The 14,298-nt window shown below is 41.2% G+C and overlaps 1 protein-coding gene across 1 annotated transcript in view; it reads right to left on the reverse strand.

Moving 5' to 3' along the window:
• Nucleotides 1-11,997, reverse strand: part of ITGB6 (integrin subunit beta 6) — a 49,302-nt gene extending 37,305 nt beyond the window's left edge. The window contains exons 1-2 of the mRNA XM_074910235.1: nucleotides 11,960-11,997; nucleotides 11,030-11,178 (exon numbers count right to left, since the gene is read on the reverse strand). The gene's annotated coding sequence lies outside the window, so the exon portion shown is untranslated. The remainder of the gene's footprint in view (nucleotides 1-11,029; nucleotides 11,179-11,959) is intronic.
• Nucleotides 11,998-14,298: the final 2,301 nt, after the last annotated feature.

Genomic DNA, 14,298 nt, shown 5'->3' on the forward strand with positions numbered 1-14,298 from the left:
GTCCTGGTAATACTTTAGGGAGAGCTGGCAAAAACATTTAAAGAGGAAGCAACAATCCCTAACAAACAGTTGCATTTAATGAGGAAATTCGCAGTCATGATGTATATGTCTAATTAGTAATTTAAAAATTTATTTACTTGAATTTTTTTCTAGATATAAAACAATAGTATCACCTATTTAATAACCATGTAAAATAAATAAATGCATCTGGATTTATACATGTTAAATGCCAGTTGTTACTATTTGCTATCTCTTTCTCTTGTTAATCAGCACGGTGAGAGATGGGTATTGCTCCAACAGGAAATGGCATCAATCCAAAGAAACTGCTGTAAGCTTTTGGGTCCTGTATAAATGACACAGAGCCTGTGGTGAGTAAAGATCACAGAACCACAGAATCATTCAGGTTGGAAAAGACCCTTGGGATCATCGAGTCCAACCATAAAGATCTGAACATACAAGCCACTCCAGCTCCGATGTTTTGGGGTGTACTAATATCATACCCTGTTGAGAATTTAGGGCCAAACTATGGCTGTGTAGGGTAAGCCACAGAGCCCACCTGAGATGTGGGAAGGTGTGTGGAAAAGCAAAGTCCTCTCTTACTCTCCTCTCCAGGTGTTGTTTGCAAGCGTAGCTACACATGATGGAGAGTGGCTTTAGAACATGAAAGGTGTCTGTAGCTCCTTCCAGTGGGTTGCAGGAGCTGAAGAGCCACACAGAGGAATGGCATTTTTCCCCTCCAGCTCTGAGCAAAGTGGGGTGTTGGGATTCATGACTCAAGCCATGATTCATGTTCTGCTCTCCTCTTGTTTCCGGAGGAGTGCACTGCTGTTAGACGAGGGCAGAGAGTGAAGTCAACAACTTACCTCTGAACAAACAGAGAGAAAGAGGAGGAAGAAGGAGGAATTGCTCACCAACTGTGCAATGAACAGCAGGCAGGCAACCCAGGGTGTTTTCCAACTCCTATTTACCTTGCCCACAACTCTGACCCGGCTGGCTCCAGCTGAGGGCGTGAGTAAACCTTTGTCCTTGGTTTCCTTTGCATGGGTGAGCACCCTGAAAGATTTGCTTTTCAGATTTGAAAACACTCTCACACTCGAAGCAAAATAATCAAACCTCTGAACTGCATACAAGTTCAGGTAGAACTGGTAGGAAAATCATGTGTCCTTCAAGCAGAACTGCCAGCTAGCCCACGGCACTCAAACCACGCCAGGGATTTCCACATAGCATATTGAATCTGACCTTAGTTTCTGTTTACTTTTCGCAGTTACATGGTACACTTTGTTCTCCCTGTGCTATAAAAGCCTGGCACTGGGGCACCAGAGCAAGCACCTCCATTCAGTGCTGGGGCAAGGCTGAACATGCTGGTGGTGGGAACGGTGCTGAGCACTGACTCCACAACACCTCAGACCTCCTGCACCTCAGCTGAAGAGCTTTCTGTAATTTACTCCCTTCAGATTAATGCTAAATGCAGACTGGACCTGCTTGTCCCCATTACAGACGGGCCAAAGGCAGTCCTGAGAAAAGCAGGTTGCAGCAGCACCAAGAGAAATGTGAAGCTTTAGCCCAGTCCTGCAGGAGGCTGGGCCAGGCAACAACACTGAGGACTTGCTTTGGAAAGAGCCGGTAGGGTTGCGTAAACACAATGTATTCAGGCCTGGTTTGTCCATATGTAAATTCCAACTACTGAGCTGGGATTAAGTAACTTGTAAAATGTGATTCCACTCTGCTCTTACACACAGAATATAAATTTATCTTATAGTTGATCTTGCTGTACTTAGACCTACAGAAGTCCAGTGCTTTGCTGAAACACAGGGTTTGAATGCAGTTATTCTAGAATAACCAAACCAGATAAGAATGTTTAGCGCAGCACCCAAACAGCTGCTAAAAACTGAGGAAAATGGGCTCAGGCGTTGCCTGAAACCAGCTACATTTCTGAAGCTTTCCGGGAGCTATTCTGAACTTGGCCAGCTTGGTTTCTATTTACAGACACGCAGCGTTCTGGCCACTCACTTCTGTCAGTGGGTACAGGCTCTTTCTGGGAAAAAAGGATTTAGATTTTTCAGGAGCTCTTTGTGCAGAGTGCTGCCATCTCATGGCTACTCTGCTATGCTGGAGTAGAGAAGTTACTATGAAATTTAGAGGTATAAAGGTCTTCAGATACTAACTGCCCTACTACCTTTTACCAATATTTTTGCCTTCCTACACATATATAAGAACCTTTGGAGATGTTCTTATCTTTGTTAAACAATTTGGACATTTATATTATATTAGAGTTATCATTTTTTTGGTAGCATGCTTTTTTCAAATTCCTGTGTCATCTGTCACAGTAAACAGAACACTACTTCTAGAGTCTTTGTTATAAGCTCAGTTACATAATTCTGAAATGTCAGAAATTGTTCCTGATATCTGGTATCTGTGCACCTTGCCTTATTGCTATGTACATGTTTCTTATGAAAACAGTAGGAAGAAAATTTAAACCAACAGTTCTGCTCACATTTAAACAGAAACATTGGAGAAACAATCTTATATAGAATGACTAGTGCTTCTAGAATTCTTAAAGAACTGGTAAGAACTGTTGGTATTATATATCTAAAACCATGCAAGACTAAGAACATGTAAACAGAACCATCTCTAAATAAAAATAAAATCAACTAAATCAATTCCAAGTATTTTGGTAAGCAAGTAATAAGTAATACCAAAAGGATAAGGCAGGGCAGATTTTCCCTAACAATGTTTTGTATTGATCATGTAAATACTGTCAATAATATTTGGTCCACAGATACCTTATGCAATCATATGCTCTCATATGTTTGCAACTGCTTTGCTGTGTTTTGGTTGGACACTTAGCACACAGAATTACTATCACTTTAAATCAATTTTTTAAAAATTTAATTCTTATCATTTTGTAGCGCATCAGTGTCACAGGAGGCCAGAGTCATGCTTTCTACCTGAACCAATAGATTAACAGAAATTTCAAAATATACTATTGCCACAATAGTACGAAGCAGAGAACACAAAACTGCAAAGGATTTCATAGATTGTGAAGATGTGCCCTTTCACCTTACACAGCTGTGTTAATAAACTTATGAAAAATCCATCATAAGACTACTCAGATTGTTTAGTCTCTGGCAGAGAGGCAAATACAAAGCGGCTCTACTCACCTTTATGGTATATGCAAGAACTAGGTGAATTCTGTATAATCCAATTTGCAAGTTCGTTCCATTTTACTACGATACCCTCACCTACAGTAGTTTGTTTCTGTCACTCTTACTAGAAGACTGTTTCAGAGACTTCACTGTTCTCATGGCTGGAAATGTCTTCAGCTCCAGCCTGGATGGACTAACTTTCAATTTATATCCATTTGTTTTAATGACAACATTGTCTGGTAACTTAAATAACTTCTTTCCTTTCCTAGTATTTGCCCTGCCCTTCTTTCCCCTCCCCTTGATGTATTTATAGATAGCAATTGTATATCCCTCATTCTTTGTTTTGTCCAGTGCTACTTCTCTGCATTTTTTTCAATGTTCCTTCCTAATTATGGGTGACAGACTGCTCACAGTACTCCAGAAGAGCTTTGACCAGTGCGTCCTACAATGGTGTCCGTACCTACATTTCCCTCCTTAAGTCTCCTGCATTGTATCTAAGGACGATCAGTTTTGCCTTTCCCTTGGCTCCATCACAGCGCTCTCAGCATTCTTCCATGACTTAGACATTATGGTCTTTCTCTTGCCCAACGGATAAGCCACAATTTATAACAGAAATAATTCACCTCAGTTTGTGTGTGATCTGGCACTTGTACTATTAAATTCTACCCCACATCTCCAGTTCCCAAGTTTCCCCCCAAATGTGTCTATTTTTCTCCTCTAACCACGCCACTTTTAGCAGCAATGAAAATATTAGTACTTATAGAAACTAGATGAAACTGTGATGCTTGAAAATCTCTAACCAACCTTTAGGTAGCCCAATAATTCCCTTTCCAGAACAGATGATATCATATATACTTTTCCTTAGTCCTCATACATTGTATTGAACATTTATTGCTTTCAATCTATTTTATCCATTTTCTCTCCACACCCTCATTTATTCTTTCTTGCAGAAATGTGCACAAAATTTCCATATTACTAAGGTCAGATTAATGCAACTGTAGATGAGGTCACTTTTTCTTCTGCTCTTCTCTCTCCTTTGTTTTGGCAGATCTTTTAAGAAAAACTTGCTCCTGTAGTTGAAATGTAATTTGCTCATTCTTTCAGCATTTTAAGATGGATAACAGACATCATTACACTATGGGCCTACTATACTCTGGATTTACTTATCAAGTTTGTAAATGTTAGCTTTTATTTCTACAGATTCCTCCCATCCTGATTAGATTTTCTTTCATGATCTATACCATCCTCTTCATAAAAAAAGAAGAAAAATTATTTATTTGGTTTGGGCAGTATCTACACAGTCTTTAATCTCTACTCCATCCTTGCCATGTACCAGACCTCCTTTTATCTGTGTGGTGGTAGAAGATATTTCAGTCTTTCAGATTTTGTTTACAGATGGTAAGTTTGTAAACTTGAGAAATCTGACTGCACTCTCTGCTTCTTGGTTCCCAAGATACCATTTTCATACCGATATGGTGGAGTTTTCTTTCCAGATGACTTTCATTCTCTTTGACCAACCATAATATCTTTTTTTTAAAATGATTTATTCATCCAATAAGTTGCTAACACCTTTCACACTTACTTACTGTGCAAAGTACAGATTTTTAAAATATTATTTAAATTAAAGAAATTCTAATACTCAGATTTGGACCTTCATGTACTTGACATTGCTAACTAGTTTCTTTAGGTACAATGCTTCAGAAGGACAAATTTTGAGAAACTAATGAACAGGCCTATTCTTGTTTATTCTTTCACTTATTTTCAATTTAATAAACTTGGGATAACTTTAGCTAGGTTATTTTCTACAACCAGCTGCTCTATGTCATCACTACCTAACAAAGACCACCTAGAATAGCATCATGGTACTCCAGTGACTGTTTAGTGATGAAATCTGCCAGCTATTACACCCTGGAATAACTGGCTCTAACGCTGTCAGTAACATTTGCTTTATACTCTATTTTTGAGCAGTTAAAATCTCCTGCAATGAGACAATGCTTGGAAGTTTCCCTTTTGTTCTTGTAGTCATCTGTGTCAGATACACATGTAATAGTTCCTCAGTGGTCCTTCAGAAGACCTTTAGTTTGATAGATTCCATTCTGCCCATGTAATCTATCTCCATCAGTGACTTCACCAATACCAAGTGATGCCTCTGTACCTCTGTACTTGTGTTTTTCTTAACAGTCTACATGCTGGTTTAGTGCGTTTCAGTCATAGATTACCTATCCACCATACTTCACTATTCTTGGGAGATTTGGGGTCATCCTAGGTACTGCAGTTCTAGCCTGTGTCTGCACACAATTTTTGTACACAAACATCTCAGCTCATCTTCTATGAAAATGTGCTCATTTTTCTAATTACGTTGCTCACATCCCTTTAATTCCTGACATCCAGACTATTCACATCACATTCCCACCCATGTCAGTACAGATTCTTCCTGTCCATTTTGCTCCATCAGATATTTTTCTCCCATATATATTCACCACTTTCTGCTTTTCAGAACCAGGCATGAAAGTTACTTACAAGTGTCCCCCAAACTTCCCTTCTGTTTCCTAGCTTACAATCCTTTTACTGATTATGCTGATATATGAATATATATTATCATGTATTATTTTGTAGTACGCTATATGATGCAGCGATGTTATACTATACTGATATCAATTACAGCAATCTTTGTTCCAGAAAATTAATACCATGTTTACTCTGATGAAGTTAATCTGGTTTCTGTGAAAAATCCTCTTTCCTCTCAGAAGTTAAATGACCTACAACACTTCTCATAACATCAATTCTTAAGACATCTGCTGCTCTTTATTATCTTGCATGCTTTAACACACCCTCTTGAGGAATGAAACACTGCAGTGGGAGCTTTTCCTTCAGGACAAACCTACTCATACAGATTTCCCCTGATTTGTGTTCTTAGTAGTCCCTCCTTCAGTCTTTTATACTCCAGTGTGAGTTGGCACAAAGTTATATTTCATCCCAGAGATGATTGCATTGCCACAGATGCTAAAATGGCTTCTGTTTTATAAATGGAATAAACGATAAAATCACACACACATACTGTGTGTGCATCTGCCTGGAATACAATCATTTTAGCTTGAAATTATGCTGCAATAGCAGTGCTGACTTTACATTTATGGGACAGTTTTAAAATAGCTTCAGTTAAAATAAGTGTATTTTTGAATGAAAGAGATAAAGTAAAAGCTTGAAACAGCTATGAACTTGAGTAGCTGTGTGAAATGTCTCATCAGTTCTCCTAAAGATATTTTAGTTACTGGGAGTTAATCATTACCTGAAACTACATGAAAAACCTATTCAAAGCCAGTCTACAATACAGTGGTGTGTTACGGAAGAAATGCAGACACTGAGTCACAGCTGTCAGTTACTCATTATACTTCAGTCATTTATGATCTGATTCTTTCCAACATTATTCTTGCTTTTGGTCTACAGTAAGATACTGATCTGGTTTATGAGACTCTCAATTAGAGCAAGACCCTGCCCACCCTTTTCAGGAGAGGCATTTGGGTGTCTAACTTCCATAAGTTCACTAAATCTAAAAACTCTATCAAAAATATACATAAGGGTAAAGAGGTTAACAAGTTAACATTGATTTGGAAGAGGCAGGTGAATGCCTTTTGCATCAGAGAATGACAGCTCTGCTCAGTAATGTCCAAAAGCAACAGGAGAGACCAAGGAAGAATTCAAACAGGTCAAACACTGGTGCTACGGTTGCACCCAGGGACTGTGCCAACCCGTGAGTGTGGTTATAAGGAAACCTCTAGAGAATGGCAAACACAGGTCTTGGGCCAACATGTTTTCTATAGACACAGTCAAGAGCAGTGGTTCCTAACTTGGGCACATCAGGTGCTGACTGCTACCCAGAAGAAATCTGAGCCAGAAAACAGTCAATCCAACATATCATTTATTCATTTTACTTTTCATCTGTCTTTCTGGACTTTGAAGCTAGGGAAGTTCCTCTCTTGCTCCGTAGGTGTGAACATTCTTCCATGTAGGAAAAACACAAACCCCCTCTTCTACCTGTGAGATGTTAACCTGAAGATAAAAGGGTATGGGTACATGACCTACAAGTCAAAATCATGGCAACAATTTCAAACAAGATTATCAAATAAATAGTGCCAGCAGTGGACTGAATATGCTAATGTCGTCTTGTGGAAAGTGCATGTTTATAATTTTTTCATGGTGTCATCATTTTCTGTCTCATTTTGGGAAAGTTAATCAACATTTATGGCTTTAAACATATACAAAAGCAAACAAAATCACTGCAGTTATTTATTCAGACTGTGCTGACACACAACTACTCATGATGCCTGAGCAGTCACATTACTGATAAAAACATTCATTTTTACTATGTCTCCTACATCATCAATTTGCTCACATGGAGTAATAAAGCCTGTTTTTCCTTCTTCCTGAACTGATATTTATGTTCTTATGTGTTACCACTTGATTCATCCTTACCACTTTTACAGGAGCATTTTTCTTTTCTTCCCCTGCTGCTTCAAAAAAGTCCCTCTTGGGTTTATTTGCTATGCTTGTGTGTTGAGCAATGATAATTTGATTTAGCTCGTGCTTCTGAACTTACATACTAACAAATCTTTCACGACTTGGCCTTTTGCTTACATTCTTCTAAGTTCACAGTCTTCATAGTACATGGTTTTCTTTATGATGCTGGTACTGTGCTTCTTCTGTTGTTATAGTGATCCTTGAGGAAGACTGTTCCTTGGAAGAAATTGCTCCTCTCTTGCAACCAGAACTTGTCCAAGCTCAGGGTCAGACAGAGCGCCAAAAGCTCCAACATGGGCAGCCCTCCTGGCTGAAGAAATTCCTTAGTGCAGCTCTTGTGGGAGAAATCTGACAATCTCTCTCTGTTTATAATGTCAACTAATACTCTGAATAACAGCACAGGCATCACAGAGGCCTTGATTTGATTCTACAAGGAGAGCAGGTAAATATTGCCAGAAAAATAACAGTCCAGTGTCGGGAACAGGGGATTTCTAAATCTGAGCCTGAAAGCCCGGGTGGAAGACAGCCAATCACAGGAGATGTAGAAGCCAGGAAAAGGTCAGAGAGGGAGCAAATCTTGCTGAAGCTGATTTTAAACAATCATTTGAAGTATTTGCTGTTGTTTTAATATCCATTTCTACTGTATGAGATGAATTGCTGTTAGCATGGCACTGTGGGACTGAAGGGGGCAAGAAGCATCGAGGGTTGATAAGGATCATCATTACAAGTAGGTTTTCTACCCTGGGAAGAGAAGGCGGCATTTGCAATCCTATCCTCTAGGCAGTTCTGCTAAGGGAAGAAAACGCAGTCTCTGTATGACCTTAATAAGACACCTCTGCAGACACAGCCAGGAGGCTTTATTGTACGAGCACAGTTCCTAGGTAGTCTGGTCTGGTCTCATTTCAGGAGCAGCTAGTACTGAATGAAACCTCATTTTGATCAATCTCTACCTCCCAGCTGACAAGCCTGCAGATGGCTGAGCATTGCCTTGTCACAGCCTTCAGGCTGTCTGGGTGTCAGCAATAAGAAACAAATCCTAATGGAGAAACCTGGCCTCAGGTTTGCACCTCTGTACCCATGCACTTGGATAAGAGTTTTGGGTACCATTGAGATGCTGACCAGGTCACAGAAGTTGGATTTAAGAAGCATATTCCTATCTTCCTAAACTTTCAAAATGAAATGTTGTTAATGACAGGACAGGCATCTTATGAATTTCCTCAAGCCCCTTCACTCTTAACAGATAGTGTGAATGTTTTAATTAAAACTTTGACAGAGAAGTAGATCAGGACTACTGTATCATTTTCCTTTCATGGCATGCTTCGGCAAGCTGATGCAGATTGCTGGGTCGATGAGATATATCAATATTGTAAGTCACACCATGTGTCAGGCCGAACACATTAAAGGCTGATGTTAAATTTTAACATAGGTCATGAATCACTCAAACTTAGTCAGCCATCCAGAATTAATATGAAAAGCATGAGTAACAAGGCATTTTTTTGGTTTGTTTCTATATAAGCAGGAGAATGAGGCACCTGAACAAAAGTTCATACGAGACAACAACTTTAACTCTGCTCATGCAGAAATGGTTCAGACATTTAGATCATGATGCAGATTTGCATTTTGCCAAAGACCTCACCGTAGCTTTCTGAGAACTAAAATTGTGACAGCTTGATTTGGGGGAAGCCTGTTAAGACCACCAAGTCTGCTAAAAATTCTGTGTAAGTAAACAAAAATAAACGCTTTAAAAAAAGTTGTCCCCGTTATCTCCCAAAGAGAGAATAGGTAATGTTCAAATTGAATGCTACTTAGTTCTTTTCTTTTTGACCATTTATCAATATTGTTAATTAGCTAAAGTTTCTTACAAAGGTGTTCAACTGTGAAATTATTTTGGGTTAGGTCTCAGCCACACAACTCTGTCACTAAAGCGACTTACTGCATTCAGTAGTCCTTGACTTTGCTGGCATTAACAAGACTGCCCTACAAATCGTAGTAAGTATTTACATGATCTTACATACTTTGGACAATATGTTAGCGTGAGTCATCATTCTTTATCTGTCTTTATTTTCGCTGATGTTGTTTCTTTCATAGCTCACCTCTGTCTAGACCAACATCCAACTTCATATAAACAGGAGCTTAATCATACCTAAACATGCAAGCTCAGCTGCGCAAATAGGTGATGTTCTCTAATACTTCTCATCAGATTAACAGCTTCCCTTTCTATTTCAGTAGTATGGAAATATTTGTTCTCAGAAAAAAAAAAAGCTTTATTTTTTCCTCGTAACTGTAGGATGTACACTGATGAAATATCTGATGATGACGTTCATCGTAGACTACTGTTAAAAGTACTTGCTGCAATAAGATTACTCATTCACTTTCTGCACATTTTTGGTAAACCTGTGGTACCTCAGTACCTGTGTCTGTCACTGGGGACAGCACAGAAGCACTCACCGAGTTCTACAGCTCTGCCAGAAGGAAGAAGACTGATTTTTGACATCCTGAATAGCAATAGCTCTAGAGTGAAAGACCATTGTTCCAAAATGGCACAATCATCAGAGATGGTGGCACAGCAAACGAAGCGCTGAGAGCATTGCAACCAGAGACGTAAGTAACAGGTCTATTCATAGCAGTGCTTTTCCCCAGGGGATGGCGTCTTGCAAGTGCCTTCATTAACTGCTGACAGCAGACAGACTGTGCTGCTCTGGGAGCGAAAGGGAAACACTCATCAGATGGCCCCAGCCACAACTGAGGAAACACACAGAAGAGATAGCTGGCAAGTGTGGTGCCTTCCTCACTGTTCAGAAGTTAGTCACATCCCTAAATGTAATGCTCTATTCCTTTTCTTTCAGTAGGGCAATCTTCTTGTGTACAGACTTGCTGTTTGCACAAAGGGCGCTGCTGGCGATTCAATGTGCCTTGGAAACTTCCCAGGCTGTGGAAGGTGGGGTCTGAATTCCAGATCAGTTGCTAATTGTAAGGAAAACCCCTAAATAGCTTGTCATTTAACAGTCAGAAGAAGACACCTACCAAACCTTGTTACCTGTCATTCAATGGTGTGCTTGACCTCTCCCACAGCGTGCAGTACAACTTCCCTCTGCGTGGCCAGCAAGACATGTGCTCTCTCTGATGTCTCCAGCACATTTACTCACAGAAAAGGGGTCACACAGCCTGAATGACCTATATCCTTAGAGCCAGGGATCCTCACTCCCTCCACAAGCTTAAAAACATCCATCCCTACCAAACTGACTTCTCAATGCTCAAAAGATCATACTAACAGCTAAACAGTTGATAGCTGCAACACAAGGTCTTCTACACACAATTACGTCCTACATTGCTCCAAAAATATACAGAAAAACACATCGCCTTACCTGCCATTCCCCAGTACCCCTGAGGACTTTTTGGGTGCAGAGCAGACTCTTCAACATTACAGCCATCCATGTGCCACGGCTCAGCTTTCTGCTGGATCACGGGGAGCTTCTCTTTCTCTGCATGGCAGCTGCATTGCTCCTTGCTTGCCCTGAAAGCCAAGCCTCCTTTTTTAAAAACACACCACCATTCTGCGCCTTCTAACTTTGGTTTTCTTTGCGAATATTCCAGGCTCACCAAGTATCTGTGTTTCAAACATTAATACCTTGATTATTGGCTTTCTTTAGCAGGTTTTCTGTTTTCTAAACCCTATCTCCTCTAGAAAGTTTAAAGAAAACTGGCCTAAAATGCCATTAGTCAAAAGTCCTATTCTTCCCAGAGGAAACACTAATAGTCCTTCATAACCAAGCAGGCTATTTATAGGCATGGTGACAGTGTGTCTAACCCCACAGTACAATGAGTATGAGGCAGTCCACATGAGACATGATGATAGAGGTTGTTCATAAAATCAAAACTGGAATTCATGTGCTGTACGTCAATAGTGATTTAAGCAACCACTTTCTTTCCCCACTCCAGAGGGGAGAAATAAAAGCCCTCTTAGCACAGGGACACATAGCACAATGTCACTGGAATAATTAATCCATTATTTTAAAGAGTAATGTTGAAGCTATTCTGATTTATAAGAGTTTTATATTCATTATAATCCTAATCCATCCTCTTTCTGCAATGCAGTGCTTTTGCTTGCTTTCTGCCCAGGTCACACACACTTTCTGAAGGTGTTTCTCCCCCATAAACTGCATTGCAGTTTCATCTTAACAGACATAAACCTAGGTTCTTTGATCTGAGTAGCAAAATACAATTAGTTTGGGATAAACAACAGACAAATCCCAAAGCCCCAGACAAAACCAGAAAAGGCAGGGAGGCAGAATTACCTTAGGGAATGAATAGGGAAGCATCAGTACCAGGTGGGTTACAAGTCAGAGCAGCAGACAGCTACAACACCTCCTTCTGAGGTACTAAGTGGGAAGTTGGGCATAAAGAGCAGAAGTATCCCAGTGTATACACAGGCAGGAAACAAGAAGCTGGGGAACACTATAAGGAAAGGGAAAGCACACAGAAATCAGTCAGGGCTGAGATGAAGATCTAATGTAAGGTTAGAGATGCATTTAGTGAAGGATTGGGAAACGGCATCCTGTAGTAGCACAGTGGGGTTGGCAACCCACTGGCCCCTTCCCCATGGCCAGGCTGCCCTGCTACAGGGGTAGAGGAGCCCAGTTCAGACCCCATGGGCCTCAGCCCTAACTGGGAACCCCTCACCACCCATACTGCCACTTTCCCTCTACCTACAGTAATAAATAATGCCACCACTCTATCTCTGCCAGTCCCAAGTAGGAAGACAACAACCAGTTCATGCTCCATCCCTCATCACATCCACCCCACACTGCCTGGGGCACAGCCCTTTGGGTGATGCACACAGGCTGGGAGGCAAAGGTTACCTGCACTGACTCTCCCTGTGCTGCAGGCACATGGGGTGTGCTGCTGCAGAATAAACACCCTGTATTGTTCTCTCCCCCTCCTTGCCTTCAAAGAAATTAAATGCCTCAGCAAAATTCACTCACCTTGCATCTGTAGGTGACTCCCACCAGCAAGCCAGTGGCACAGCTCCTGTAACAGCTATGGAGTCCCTCTGAGGGTGGGTGATGTGAGGTGCTGCAGGGCACCTCCACAAAGCTCTGCCCCACTCCAGCTCTGCTCAGCCTGTCCCTGTTCTGAGCTGCCCTCAGATGGGGCCAGCTGAGCTGCAGTGTGGCACTTGGCCAGGACCATACCTGGAGAGCAGGCCCCAGGGAGGTATGCTGTGAGGACCACTGGAGGTTACTTTAATGTCAGTGTCACTCACGCCTGCATCTTCTTTTTGACAGAAAGCTGCCTTGGGTTAGAGATGGCTCTGTGTTCAGTCTGGCCTGTGCTGGGATGTGAAAGGACAGTGGTGGAAGGCAATTTCCTCTGAAAGAATCCAAGCTGTGGAGGTGTTTCAGAGGGGAAGGAGAAGGGGAACAAACAACAAGCACAAGAGCTTCAGAGACCTGGGCATGGACCCAAAGTGGAATTGATAGGAGAGGCAGTAAGGTCAGAGTAGGAGTAGTAGGCTACACTCTAAGAGAAGAGTCCCTTAGAATTGGATGGAAAAAACGAGCAGAGGACAAATTTTGCTCCAATGGAAGAGTAATACTTGCTGCCCCCTATAAATCCACATCATGGCTTTTCACTGATATGTCCCTGGAAGCTAATTAGTGCCTGAAGTTGGAAGTTGGCAGTTGATTAGGAGAACATGGATGTGGAAGGACACAGCAAGAAAGCCCACCACACTCTCCAGCCAGGAGTTGCATGGGGTGGGAGGCATTTTCCTGCTCTCCCCATTTCTGGCTGTCAGCTGTAATTAGTCAGATACTGTGAGTCATAAATTGCCTTGGCAAGCTGTGTCCAGCGCACAGGGTCACCGAGCAGCGTGTCCGCAATGTGCCGAAAGCACAAGCTGCTGGCAGCAGCCAGGAAGCGTGTGACAGGGGGGAGGGGGGTTCTGAGCTGTCCCGCCGGACGCGAGTGAGACCCAGTGTGTTGCAGCACTGGAGATGTCCCCTGACCTCGCACAAACCCAGCAGCCCAGCTCCACGTGACAGGTGCTGATACACATTTACAGAATACAAGTCATTACGACAATTTTCCTGGACTTTTACCATCAAAGTGGTCCGAGGACTGTGACACACTAAGGAATTCTACTACATGTCATTAAAAATGGAATTTAAATGTATACAGAATGACTTTCTAATAATAATTGGTGATAAAACTTCTGGTCCATGGTCAGTACAGTGGAAAAGTACAATATACCATTAAGATAATTTAAGCATAAAACTACTGTTAATTTCTCATTAATTTCTCATTAGTTTTCATATAAGGCCCACACACATGCAACTCAGGTTGACAGTACATTGTTGTGTCACCTACCTTCTGTGCACCAATTTAATACCAAGGTTGCTGCAAATGATAACTGCGAGCTGTACTTGTCCCATGGGTGGCATCTGCTTTCCCTTTTTGGAGGAAACTTTACATAAACAATGAAGTAAGCTGAATTTGGACTTTGATACCTACACTTGCATCTAATATGCGGGACTGAATCAAGACTAAAAAAGCAATGGACATTATTAGAATTAGTATGATTAATGTCTCTGGGGAAATAATTTTTAAAGCTGTCTTATTAGCAGTACCTGAA

Source organism: Athene noctua, chromosome 7 (assembly GCF_965140245.1).
Source record: "Athene noctua chromosome 7, bAthNoc1.hap1.1, whole genome shotgun sequence".
In the NCBI taxonomy this organism is placed as follows: Eukaryota; Metazoa; Chordata; class Aves; order Strigiformes; family Strigidae; genus Athene; species Athene noctua.